The sequence below is a fragment of the Maniola jurtina genome, chromosome 20 (genome assembly GCF_905333055.1).
Source record: "Maniola jurtina chromosome 20, ilManJurt1.1, whole genome shotgun sequence".
NCBI classification, from domain to species: Eukaryota; Metazoa; Arthropoda; class Insecta; order Lepidoptera; family Nymphalidae; genus Maniola; species Maniola jurtina.
The window spans coordinates 6,376,974-6,391,131 of NC_060048.1; the positions used below are offsets into that span (position 1 = coordinate 6,376,974).

General features: G+C 34.3%; 1 protein-coding gene across 2 annotated transcripts in view; it reads right to left on the minus strand.

The window, feature by feature from the left end:
- The window catches only part of LOC123875434 (thrombospondin type-1 domain-containing protein 4-like), a 180,069-nt gene extending 173,325 nt beyond the window's left edge, over positions 1-6,744 (minus strand). For both annotated transcript variants that reach the window (XM_045921254.1, XM_045921253.1), the window contains exon 1: positions 6,517-6,744. The gene's annotated coding sequence lies outside the window, so the exon portion shown is untranslated. The remainder of the gene's footprint in view (positions 1-6,516) is intronic.
- Positions 6,745-14,158: the final 7,414 nt, after the last annotated feature.

Genomic DNA, 14,158 nt, shown 5'->3' on the forward strand with positions numbered 1-14,158 from the left:
TCCATGTTCCATAAACTATGAAAATTCGATACAATAATATTATCATAATATCGGTCAATTATTTTTATCAATATAACATTTTTTAATAACGCTCTTATCACGTTTACACATCAATAAAATTGTTTATGGACTCAAGCATTTGTATCGATATTAGGTAGGCACCTACAAATATTTTATTCACTCTTTGAACCTTGCCATAGGAAAGTCTGATAGACAAAGTAAGAATTTAAACAATAACTCAGCTTCTTGGGAAAATCTATGTAAGTACAACCTATAGTATGTACACTTACTAAAATGTGTTCATTTTTTATTTTTGGCCTTTTACATGAAGAACATGTTTAATACTATGTAATCCGTTGTGTTTGATTTTAGCGGGTTTAGTTTGATTTAGGTATTTTTAAAATCCCGTAGGAATTTCTCAAAATCTTTTCTTAGAGGGGGTCTACGTTATAGTAATCTAAAAATCTATACATATAATAAAATTGTAGAAAAGTGGTGTCTGTACAATGGAAATATAAAAAAAAATGTAGCAGGGGTTATTATTATATCGATGCCGAACCCGAAATTGTAATTAAATTTTTTTTGTCTGTTTGTCTGTTTGTCTGTGTGTTTGTGCACGCTAATATCAGAAACGGCTTATTCGATTTAGATACGGTTTTCACTAATATATTGTAGTAAGCTTCACTTAACATTTAGTGTTTATTTCATGTCAATCGGTTTGTAAATAAAAAAGTTATGTCAATTTAAAGAATCACGGCGAACATTTTTAGCGTACAGAGTACGTACTACACGCCTCGCGCCTGAGCGTCCGTGGCTATATAAACCAAACGACGGTATATGTAATTCAAAATATGCTGCCCGAAAAGTCACTATTCCACGCGAACGAAGTCGCGGGCACAGCTAGTAATAAATAATAACATAAAAATCTCTTTGTACACGTTATAGCGGATTGAGCTGGACGATGTCAGTTTCCCCTTTTAGGTATATCATAAACAGAAGATAGATTAATTAACCCTCGCTACGGAACTCTACAGAACGTTTAGGCAAAGTCATGTTCCACCGTCAATTCGCATAAAAACATTAATAATCCATTGTACAAAATTTATACGCGTGACTTGATATCACTTATGTAATGGACCGTGGGTTCATTGACCTCGTAGTCAACATCTGATTTTGTTTGATTAGATTCTTTGCTCGAAGCCACGAATCTTTGATCTCCGGACAAACAGACCGACCAGCGCTTTATATCGTGGCGTGCTAATTGACCTGAAAGTGTTACTATTACGATTATGACTCAACATAACCAATGACGTCATAGGGAGAGCGCTGCAATATTTGCAACGACTTTTTCAGCTATTGATTTCATTTAGTAACGCTTATCAAGATTGGTAATTAGATTATAATAGGGCTGACATGTACTTTTAAATGTATCAAAGCCCTTAAATAAATAAAGAAAAAAAAAAAGGTTGGTAATTGGATAGGTGTTTTACTTGCTTAGTGCAATTAAATTTTTTCTAGTAGGTAAGTAGGTACCTACCTATACCAGAAAAATTGAAGAGTCTCTCTCTCCTCACTCGTGTCAGGAACTTTTCTTATAAATTCTATGGAACTTGTGCAAAATATTCTAAGTTAATTTTTGCTTAGTTTCTTCGTAAAAATTACAGAAATCTAAAAAATCTAAACTTTTGGTAAAAAGATATTGCAATCTATATTTTCACAAAATGAAAATAAAGGAAATACTTACTTGTAATACTATAAAGAGGTATTGTAAGTTTGTCAGTCTGTATCCATATAAGTACATACTTATACCATATAGGTAGGTACTTATTTCCGGAGATTACCCATGGGGGTAATCTCCGGAAATAAAGATCTAGCAAGTTAATATTAAATATCCCCCAATGCTACGAGTATGACTGTACCCATATTATAATTAATGTGAAAGTGTTTTTTTTTTTATAAAGAATATTAGCCATGTTAAATAACTAATATTCCCCTTTCCTCTTCAACTAAGCGTCAGGCTTGTGCTAGGAGTAGGTACGACAATAGTGCAACGGGCGGGGTTTGAACCGTCGACCTTTCGGTTTTCAGTCCACTCCTTTACCGGTTGAGCTATTTTTGTTTATTAGTTTGTTCATTTGTCCTTCAATCACGTTGCAGCGGTGCAACATAGTATAGTAAAATACCTGGAGTGACACAGGCTATTTTTTGTCCCGGAAAATCAAAGAGTTCCCACGGGATATTTAAAAACCTAAATCCACGCAGATGAAATCGCGGGCATGAGTTAGTAGGTTGTAAAAGAAGTCTCTAGCACTAGTGTTAAAAATAAACACAGTACGAAAGCACCTAAGCCTACTTTACACCATCTAGGGCCGAGAGAAGCTGCGAATTACCTACCTGCATAAATTGCAGGCCCACGAGAAACAACTGCACGATACGCAAAACGCAATTTATATTCCCGTTGTATAATATGCTCTACTCCGTGTTCCCGTTATAGGCCTTGGATAGCTTAATGGTCAGAATAAAAAGTACACATGCTTTATTTTACACTTCCTGGCAACAGCGTAGCGCAGACGTAGCTCCGAGATGCACGCTGTGGTCTTGTAAGTGAAAGGTCCCAGGTTCGATTCCCGGCAGAGAAAATTCCCCAATAACTTTAAAAAAAAATTGAGAACTCTTTGATTTTCTGGCATAAAAAGTAGACTGACACTTTCCAGGTCATTAATTACTATAACCATGCAAAAATCACTCGATCCGTTGCTCCGTTGCACCATGAACGTGATTGAAGGACAAACCAATAGATCAGTACTTGTAGTGATACCCGTAATCAGTATCTAGTTTTCACACCGGTTAGCAGTTTGAAGTACGTACAGACAAAATTGTACAAACGAAGATGAAACTGAAGCAAAAAAATAGCACATCGAACATACGGTTAGCCTTCATGATTTTACACACTTTTTGTAAACAATCGCGTTTTTCTGGTGTAGATGAACTTTAGAACTTAGAAGTTAATATTCTTATATGGACTAAGAGCCAGCGCGTGCCAGACCTTCGTTATTTTATAAAAATTGAAAGTCTCTCTGCTTTTTGATCTCAACACAGGGAGGAACGATCAGTGACTATGAAGCTTAAAGAAAAAATTGTAACAAATCTTCGACAAAGTTTATTAGAAATCACGTCATTCATTGCCAGACACCCCTTAAACTTTTAAACTTTAAGGGCGTCGGGCAGGAGGTTGCCACGACAATAAGTGTCTGGCAATGTATGACTTGATTTCTAATACTATTCTGAAGAAGATATAAAAAAATAGGCTCAATACTTTGACTACGATTTTTACACCTTTATTACCTGTTATCTCCCAACGCCACCATGATCCGAACTTCATAGTCGCTGGTAGTTGGGAACAATAAGCAGAGAAGCTTTCAGTTTTTATAAAATAACGAAAGTCTGGCACGCGCTGGCTCTCTCACTGATATAAAAACAGTTTGCGTTACCGTAACTAAAGCATGCAAACTGTTGAAAACTTGTTTACACCATGAGCATGGACTAAAATCGATTGATAATAAAAAAACGATTTTGATTCGAGAACCGTTGCAAATGGGTTAGTGCCAATAAAGATTATTCAAATGTTCTAATAAATATCGCGCTCAATTGGTTATGCATGCGAATGTGATTAAATAATCCCACGATTAACATAATAACATAAAAAGGCGCCAACTTTGGTACAAGAAAATGGTAAATCTGGCGGCATCGACGATGAAATTAACCGAAATCAAGTGCCGATTGCCAACTAAGTGTTATTTAAGTTTCTACTAACTTTGGTGCAGAAATGAAATTGAAATAAAATTGTTTATTTTACTTCCTCTGTTACAGTAATCATTACTGTAACAGAGAAAATAAACTTATGGAAAGTTAATGAAAGATGGCGGCCGAAAAAGTTTTCAACTGCGTTTCAGCCATCAAATACTTTTTACAAAGACCATACTGGTACCACAGTTTTGTACAGACCGAGCTTGGCTCGGTTTTTCTCGAGTTCTTCTCGCGGGAACTTAGGAATGACACCCAATAAAAATAACCTCAACTCATAAGAACTGAATTTATTCCATAGCTATACAATACATGATAAACTTTAACTTTAATTCTAAACTACTAACTTCTTAAAAACATATTAATAAATTCCAACCTTTTCTGCTTTGAATCAATAACGAACACTTTTCTTGCCGCCATTTCCCATCTCCCCCCAATTGTCTTTTCTTTTTATTAAAATTCAACTCTAGCCAAAGATAATGTCGCTAACACACCTGACTAGAAAACTTGGAAAGTAACATTATTTCATCGAAATCATCATCATTATAAATCCCAGTTTGCCCCTACCGGGACTCAAATCCGGGAGATTTTGAACTTATAAGACCACAGCGTTCATTACTGCGCCACGAAGGTCATTGAACCTAAAATTACTATAAATTAATAAGCATAATAAATGCTGCTACACAAATATTAGAAACACAAATAAATTACCTAAGCAATTTTTAAAAACCGAAACAATCTTCATGAATACTAAATAAGAGCCTAAAAGATCATCCATCTAAGATTCCAAACCAAATAAAACTGTCATAAGTAAAATACCAGCGTCTCAAAATACTTCTAACAACTGACCTAATCACCCACTTGACACTGATGGCTGTCTAATTAATACAATACAATAAATTGATCTGTAAGACAAGCGTACAATAACCAGCAATATAATTATTGTTAATTGCTTTTAAGAACAACAAAATATATCTATTTGTTTTAGCTTCGATCATGGGCAATATCGTTATTCTAAGCTTTTCTCGATATAAGGATAATATTATGGATTAAGGTAAACTCCCAATTTTCCAGCGTCTTTTATTAGTTTTTTATAAACATTACAATTTTCGCAAATTGTCGTTAAACCTTTGGAAAAACATTTTCTTTTTAAATGATTGCCCAAAAAAGGGGTGTACCTAACGTTTTCAGGGCTCATATGTATCTAAATGTGAGTTTCTTTATTTTACCATAACTTCTAAATGCCTGAACAGATTTAGATTTATAGTATCTTTAGAATATTCCTAAGTGACACTGGCTATAAATTTTTTGAAAAAAAAAAATTAATAGGATGATTGCATGCCACCATTTTGAAATAAGAATTTTTTACTTTTCAATTAGTTTTTTGGCGTTGCAGTAATTTTTTAATTACGATTTGTTCCCTAAAATCTTTGATGAAGAATTCAGCGATATTTTACTTATATATTCACATAATGTCAAATTCAAAAATAAATAATAGATTCACGTTATTGTCACAGTTTCGACAGTTTATTTAAATTTAATGCGCGGGTGGGCTAGGTTAAGGTTAAATTGACTGAACTCTAGGTACCTATTCGGCTTAAGGGCTTCAGTACAGGACACATTGATAATTCGATTTCGATCCACTGTCGTACCATCGTTATAGCTGTCTATAATTATAATTATTAAAAAATATGAAGAGCTTTTTTTTCTTCAAGAACCTTTTTTTTCTTCCGGGCCTTTTTGGCCCACTGAATACAAATCAGAACTTATTTCCAAGTAGAACAGCCTAAAACTGTGCTGAACTTGAATCTAAAGTTCGTAAGTTCATTAAGATAGGTAGGTACTAGGTAGGTAGGTACAACTTCTAAAGTCATTTTCAAACTAAACGGCCTAAAACTGTGGTAAAACTGGATTCAAAGTTTGTGATTTCGCTCAAAATGACAAACAATCACCAATCAATTCGATCAAAGCACTGGGCTATAATCTTGAGATTTCGAATGAAAGTTCTCTCTACAACGTCTACCTCTCAAGCGAAAATTTTGAGTTTCAACTTAACCTTTAAACCTTTGAACCCATATAAAGACACAGTAAAAAGCTAGCATACAAATTAAAACAAGAAAAAAGAAATGGCGAAAATCGTCCTGAAATAAGCTCCCGTCAGATGTGTTATCGATAAATCGCAGTCATAATTCGGAAAACTCAAAGAAAAGCGTGTGTATTATAGAAAAACACTACCTTTTTCGTAGTCAGTAATAACTTAAGTCGTAGCTAATCACATACTGACCTCAAATGCACGGGTCACTGAAAATCATTCATTCACTCATTCATAAAACTTGAAATACGGAAGTTTGTTCTATGGATACTGTTCGGTTTGGTTTTTTTTACTGAAGCTTTTTTTGTTAATCAATATGGCCACCCCTGTCACGAACAAAAATTTTGAGAAATCCCAAGGGAATTTTTAAATTCCACGTATGGTTGCGAAGTCAAAAAAAGTTCGTCAACAAATAAACAAGATATGAACTGCGAATTTGAAAGTCGTCCTGAAATAACTTTCAGTTAGTATCATTAGCACCGGTGATAAATTAATTAGGTACAGTATTTAATTTTTTTAACGCACAGCTGAAAACTCAAGGAAAATCGTGTGTATTAAAGAAAAGCATTACCCTTGTCGGAGTCAATAATTACTTAAGTCGTAACTAATCACATACTGACCTCAAATGCACGGTTCACTGAAAATCATTCACTCATTCACAAAACTTGAAATGCGGAAGTTTGTTCAATGGATACTGTTCGGTTTTGTTTTTTTACTGAAGCTTTTTTTGTTAGTTGATACGGTCAAGTGCGAAAGCCGCAAAACCGCGTGGTTGTCGCGTCCGTACGCAGACCAACACGTCCGTACAGCGACACGCGATAATGTCGACTAGTACGGAAGGAACGCGATGCCGGCACTGCTTAGATATTATTTACTTTACTGTGTACATGTTCCCGATTCGAAGATTCAGTGTAACTGAAAACTGCTTTCACAAAATTTGTCCCGTGTGTTTTATGCATTCAGTATTTTATGCATTCGGTCAAAAGTTGGTATCCATAATATTATGAGGGCTCAGTATCTTTGTGGCATTTGGCGATCACTATCCATCACTTCACTACCCATGTTATAAATGTATAATGTGTCTTTCAAATGTGTGTTCCAGCACGATGGACCGACGATATAAAGCGGCTGGCGGGAAGTGGCTGGATGAGGAAGGCTGAGGACCGGGTGTGGTGGCGCTCTATAGGGAAGGCCTATGTCCAACAGTGGACGTCCACAGGCTGATGATGATGATGATGATGATGATGAATGTGTCTTTGTTTGTTGGTGTGTTAGTTTGTCCTTCAATCACGGCAACACCACCGCAATCATTTCTTACAACCGCTTCATATTCTCATTGTTCGTTTTAAGATTTATGGCATTCCATTTTACGCGTTTTCAAATGCCTAGCTTTAACAGCCTTTAAATAAATGAAGATTCTATTGAATCTAATAGTCAACTCGTGATCGATTTATTAAAAAATAAAAACAACATTTCAATAACGTCATTCGATTTTACCCAAGCGTGGAATGAAAGCTCATTTCATTTCTTATCCGACATAAAGAAACGTACGTATTTTTTAACCTTTACTCGATTAACTTTTTACTTGCAACTACTAATAGGAATGTACAGAAATTAAATTGAGAATCAGCGGAAAAAGAGAAGCAGAAATTTTAATAGAATTTATTTCTAGGTTACAAAGATAATTCAATAGTAGGTACCCAATAATATTATTGTCAAAACTCTTGTGAAATTGTGTTAAATAACTAGTACCTATACAATATAGAACATAAACTTTTACATTATAGGTAATTAAGCCTCAATAGCTCAACCGGTAAAGGAGTGGACTGAAAACCGAAAGATCGACGGTTCAAACCCCGCCCGTTGCACTATTGTCGTACCTACTCCTAGCACAAGCCTGACTCTTAGTTGGAGAGGAAAGGGGAATATTAGTCATTTAACATGGCTAATATTCTTTAAAAAAAAAAACTAAACAAACAATAGTAAAACAATGGGAACCTAGGTACATAATTGCTGTTTAATTATTTATATACTTACTGTGTATTTTCGAAGGAGATACTTATAATATTATATAGAGCTCTAAGATTACCTACTTATACTACTTACTTATACTTTTTGTTTTGTCCAGTTTGACTTATCCCAGAATCTCTAACACTGACTTAGACTGAACGAACTGAACCATCACTATATACTCGTAGCAATAAGATCAAAGCGGGGAAGTACTATATTATTGTAGATATTTTAACCAGACGCTGGGTGTACCAATCCAACAAAATAATGCAAGCCGATATCCTATGAAAAAATATGTAAGTTCATCCACCCATATCAAGAAATACAAAGTTTCACATGAAAGTTAGCGTCGCTCTACCTTTTATTTATCGAATGACCGGCGTCGAATTAAAGTTAACCATTTCCCTTTCATCTGTCAGTGTCTCAAATCATTTGGACCGTGCGATGTGATTTCAATACTCTTTAGCTGGCAAGAAAGTTTGCTAGATTCCAAGTCAATGGCAAAATAATACTATCAGTTCATCACTGTATATGTATGTATTAAATAAATAAATAATAATTATAAATAATAACATGAGAATACACGTAGGTACATAAAGTTAGAATTTCACATTTTAAGAGCCTTATAACATTCTACCAATATAATTTATGGTCTATGAATATTGGATAATAAGTATTTCGCTTAGTGTTGAATTAATAATTATGTGCGTAAAATTTCGAAATCTATAAATAAACGATTATGGTTTTTACTACTTTGTCATTAAAAATTTGTTAAGTACCAAATTGTACAATAACCTAGTCTTAGTACATTGTTCAACAGTGTTTAAATTTGTGTGGATATGTGTTTATGTTTTGCTCAATAAAAATTTATTTTATATAATAGTGAATAAATTAAATTAAAGCCAAGCTCTACAATACAAATAAATTTAATAAATATTATGTAATTTCCAATAATTATTGCACTATCAACCATTATCAACCAAGTTCCTTCAGAAATATTGCAATAACATTCATTTATTAGCGGCTCATGAGTTTTCCTTTTGAATTTATTAAAAGTAAGTAGGTACTACTTTTGTAGCTGTCAGGATTATAATATTTATTCTGTCTGTATTATTGATTGAAGTATTTTCTTTATTTGCCCATCCTTAGTAAAATGCATTGATTACTTTTAAAGTTACTTTCTAAATTACGATAACATACATATTTTTAGCTAGATGATGCTCGCGAGTCGTCCGCGTGAATTTAGGTTTATTGAAAATCCCATGAGAACTCTTTGATTTTCCGGGATAAAAAGATGCCTATGTCAATTTCCGGGACGCAAGCTATCATAATACCAAACATAAAAATCGATTAAATAGATGGACCATTATAAATCCCGTGGGAACTCTTTGATTTTCCGGGATCAAAGTAGCCTATGTCCTTTGCCAGGATGTAAACTAACTCTGTACCCATCAAAATCGGTTAAACCGTTGAGCTGTGAAAAACTAGCAGACCGACCGACAGAGAGACAGACAGACAGACACACTTTCGCATTTATAATATTAGTACGGACTACGGAAGCATGGATTTGCCTGCCTTCAAATTAGATGCACGCACCATATCTACTCGTGAAGTCACGACGCGACTCTAATTTCCCATAAGTACGATAATTAGATCATTCTTCAACTAAGTGTTCTTCAGAGACATTTACTTATATTATAATACTGTAGATAATTATGTATTCTTGGTAAGTAACCGAAAGTATTTTAAATTCTAACTAAAGTTTTAAACCTATTATTATAAGTTATGAATTCGGACTAGGTATGTTTTTATAATAAGTCTTACGTAAAAACAGAGTTTACTACGAGTATGTTAATATATTTCTTAACGCGTTTAGGTTTACAATAAAACATTATATACTAACAGAAAATTATTAATACAGTACAGCCAATATTTTGTTGATGTTAATTATTCATCTATTTTGACTTGATTTAATAATTGGGAGCAGGATAACCAAAAAATTCACGGCCATACACTATCTTGTAACTAAAGTAGCACGTTGTAAAATTACTCGTGGCCTCTACAAGGAATTCCGTAAATATCGCAGGTTCGTAAACGTCAAATTTGTTTGGACAATCGAGTTTATTGGACGGCAAATAAACACTTTGTCGAAAATTTATTAACCAACGCCTACACACGAGATTAGCTTTAACACCTTTAGTGAGTTCAGAGTAGAGAAGGCACCTGATGATATTATGTGGAAGCCGGAAAATGTTAACCTTATCCAGTTACTGTTCAAATCATGCACGCGTGGAATTCAAAAAAAAAATTCAAAATATTTTTATTCAATTAAACTTTTACAAATGCTTTAGATATAAGCTTTTTTCAGGAGCATACTTTTAGTAAGTAGATTTTTTAAACTTGTGTAAAGGCAAGTCTAAAATTGATTGTGGAATTTTATTATAAAATATTACACTCATTCCCACAAATGACTTTCCCACTTTCCTGAGGCGGAGCGTAGGATATGCGAGCCTATTAGGGTTTCTAGTTTGCCTGTCGTGGAAATCACCGATTTTTTTTGTATGGTGACAAGAGGAGTTCAAGAGGCTGCATTTCCACATCGGACAGCCAGGCTGATCCTTTTCGCAAAAAAAGAGCCAGCTCTTGTCAACGTGGTGAGGCTATTAACCGCGGTGAAATGCCTAGTTAGTTTTTTATATTTTCGTTACTGTTTTTGCCATTTAGTGGAGGCATAATAATATGCTAATGATCTGTCAGCAGTGTTTGATTATCTCGTTATATAAGTATCTCGCGTGGTGGCAAGCTAGTGGCAACTGATTATCATTTGACAATGAGTGACAGCAGCCCCGTAAAGACTGCCAGATCCTTAATTTATACTGAATATTAATGCTACTATGAAAACCAAATGAGGAGTAAGCGCTTACGCATGTAGAGATGATCCAAATTAAAATTCACTCGCGTCCCTTTGTATATGGAAGCTGGAGGTGTTCTGTGAAGCTACCTTGGTGTTGGTACTCGTGATATCAGTAACGATAATCTATATTTTACGTTTGATAGATGATAGATGATATAATAAATATATGATAGACGATAATGCTTAAGAGGGGTCTCTCCGTCACTCGCTTCATACAATCGTAGTTCCAATGTCATTTGAATATTAAGCAATCAAAGTCTATGAAATTTTGCAGACATATTGTAAAAACTAACATCTATGTCTGTGGTTTTCCAGATTTCTGTTAAAATATTCGGTTTCAAAGTTACGCGGTCTTAAAAACTCACATACAAATCTTTGAGCCCCTGTAATTTTAAAACTAAGTACATATTTTTAGAAACATCTAAAACACCACAGACACAGATATTATGATATAGATTAGAATATGTCGGCAAAATTTCATGGGCTTTGGTTGCTTAATATTCAAATGAAATTGGAACTACGATTGTATGGAGTAAGTGACGGATAGAGCCCTGTTAAGGACCTACCTAGTAGATGATTCATTCATACGAATTTTAAATCAACAATGTACCTTTGATTTTTTTTTATAACGGTACAAAAAGTATCTACCGTATTAGCAAATCCTGCTTAAAGTAACATAACGTTTCAAGATAGTTAGGTACTTGTAATTTTGTTTATTTAGTCAAAGATTCACCTGTTTGCTATGCTAATGTTTTGCAATATTTAAATTCGTCTAATTTTTGGTAAGTAGGTAAATACTTACTTTCTTTGATATAGGTAGGTTTTAAAATACCTATATGTAAAAATCTACGGTGCTGTCCGCATAAAAAAAATAATAATTTATCATACCTACTACCGAACAAATTGAAAAATTTTAAAAAGTGAAAGATCTAAAAGCTTTGAAGCTTTTGGTAACCCGAGAATATGGCAAAGTTCTCACGGTTGTAGACTGTAATCGAATCTCTGATATCGTTTATCACTCTCATTATCTAATTCTTGGCGCCCTATTAGTTTGCGGCTAGATTAAACCGAAATGAGGCTATTTTCGTTTGCCATATATCGGATTTAAACTTGTCTTTTCTATTATGTGAGAAAGTATTGCAAGGTAACCTACCAAAAGTACCGTCATTTAAAAAAAGGTTTTGCCCACTGAGACGGACATAATATTATATACAAATACGCTAGAAGACGTATGCTATACAACATTACATTTATTTTTTGTGCGGATTCGAAAAGCGCTAAAATTCACACTTTGTCTCAAAGGGTCGGCGCGGCGTGTTGACAGGTTGTCTCATCAGTCATCACTATCATTTAGTTTCGAGTACGCTCAGATGACGTTCACTGCAGCGCCAAAATGGCGAAAATCTAGTTGCTTCAAAACACGTCTGCAATAGCAAGTCCAGCGAACTAGCATTAGTAGAGGTTAGTAGTTGGGCCACAATAAGCGAATTAGTTACTATAGGTAGGCACTAGTATAGGCCTTTAATTAATTTCATTAACCAGTACCTATATTAATGAAATATTGGTTGGTATCTTTTTGCTAATTTGCCTTTCAAGGCCAAAAAATAAGTATGAACCTACCTAATTACCTTAGGATACTTGAATTAAACACAATTATCTTATTAATGTTAATAATACCTACTCTGTTTATCAAATTAGATGGGTTTTAGAGATCTTAGAGCTGATATTTTGTTTTAAGATTTATGGCCAGATAAACATTTTACAGCCTAAATGCTATAGGTATTCGGAGACCTATTTCCATACTAACCGTTGTAAACTTCTATTTTTTGCATACAATTAATCTCAATAAAACGTCTTTTATTAGAATTTATTGTCACCTCAATCTACGAGAGTAAAGATCGAGCGTATCAGATACTAGGAAGTGGACACAACTATTATATTACCTGGGAGTCGTATGTGGTCGTATTTTATTTAACGTTTAGACGAGTGGCCTTAAAATATATTATATCAATTGATAAATGAGACCATCTAATATTGTGATAGTAATGAAACAATAGTATTTTGTTTTCATATTCTGGTGCATATTACGAGCGCGCAAATTATGTAAGTATTATGATTTATTGTAAAATCGAGACCTACGGTCCTCATATAGAGCAAGCTTACCTCGCAATAAAAAAAAGCGCGTGTAATATTTTGAAGAGCGATCTGAATATGGGCCACTTTGGTTGACTGCTGTTGTCAGAATTAAAAATAATGCTTGTACATAATACAATTTCTGACTTTCTACTTCCATGATGCTTGAATCTTGGGTTTCTTAAAATTAATATAACTAGATTTTGAATAAAACATGGCAGTCCAAACATAAGTAAACCTATTTAAGATGACAAAAGAGGCCTATTAAAACGGTAATAACTAATCGACGAAATTAAACTGCCTTTTACATAAACGGGAATCAGTCTCGAGATATCCTGCTAATTAAAGTGATATTCGTAGTACCAAGTAGGCGCATTTTCAAGAATTAGCAATTAAAGCATTTTAAAGACGAAAACGATTCCGATCTGACCTAAATTCATTCGAGTACGTAGAACGAAATTGTTATTTGCAATTTGTATTCTCCAGGCCTTCAGCACATAGGTGTTATAAACATGTCATTTCTATTATACAACTGATGTGATGATCTAAACCACCATGTAATTTAATGTATAATTCAGGAGGTTCTACAATTGCATATGTCGGTATGTAGGTAAATTGCATAGCATGAAATACCTATCGCGTCATGGTGGTGGTCTTAAAACTCGAATACCCCACAATTTGGAAATCTGCATTTAAAAAAAAAGCCGACTGACTGACTGACTGACTGTTCTATCAACACAGCTCAAACTACATGACTGATCGGGCTGAAATTAAAGGTAGCTATTATGACGTAGACATCCAGTAAGAAAGGATTTTTGTAAATTCAATCCCTAAAGGGGTAAAACAGAAGTTTGAAAGTGTAGCCCACGTTGACGTTGCGGGCATAACTATATTATAAATATGACTTGATTTGAAAATGTTAGTAGGTAAGTGCCTACTCTCTCCATAGAATGATGTTTGTGATATCTAGGATGAAAAGGTGCTTCCTTAGCGAGCAGTACATCATTGTCCCTACAACTCTTTTCCATGTTTTTTGAAAATATATCTATAGGAACACCTGCTTCTTATTGGAACGTAACGTTTTTAAACACTGAATACAGATACTGCAAAAAAGATTCGATCTGTTCCTAGTGACTCTTTTGCTAAAGACAGCAATGTTTAATTCAGCGCACATCTTACTGGCATTGGCATCAAAATTAAATAGT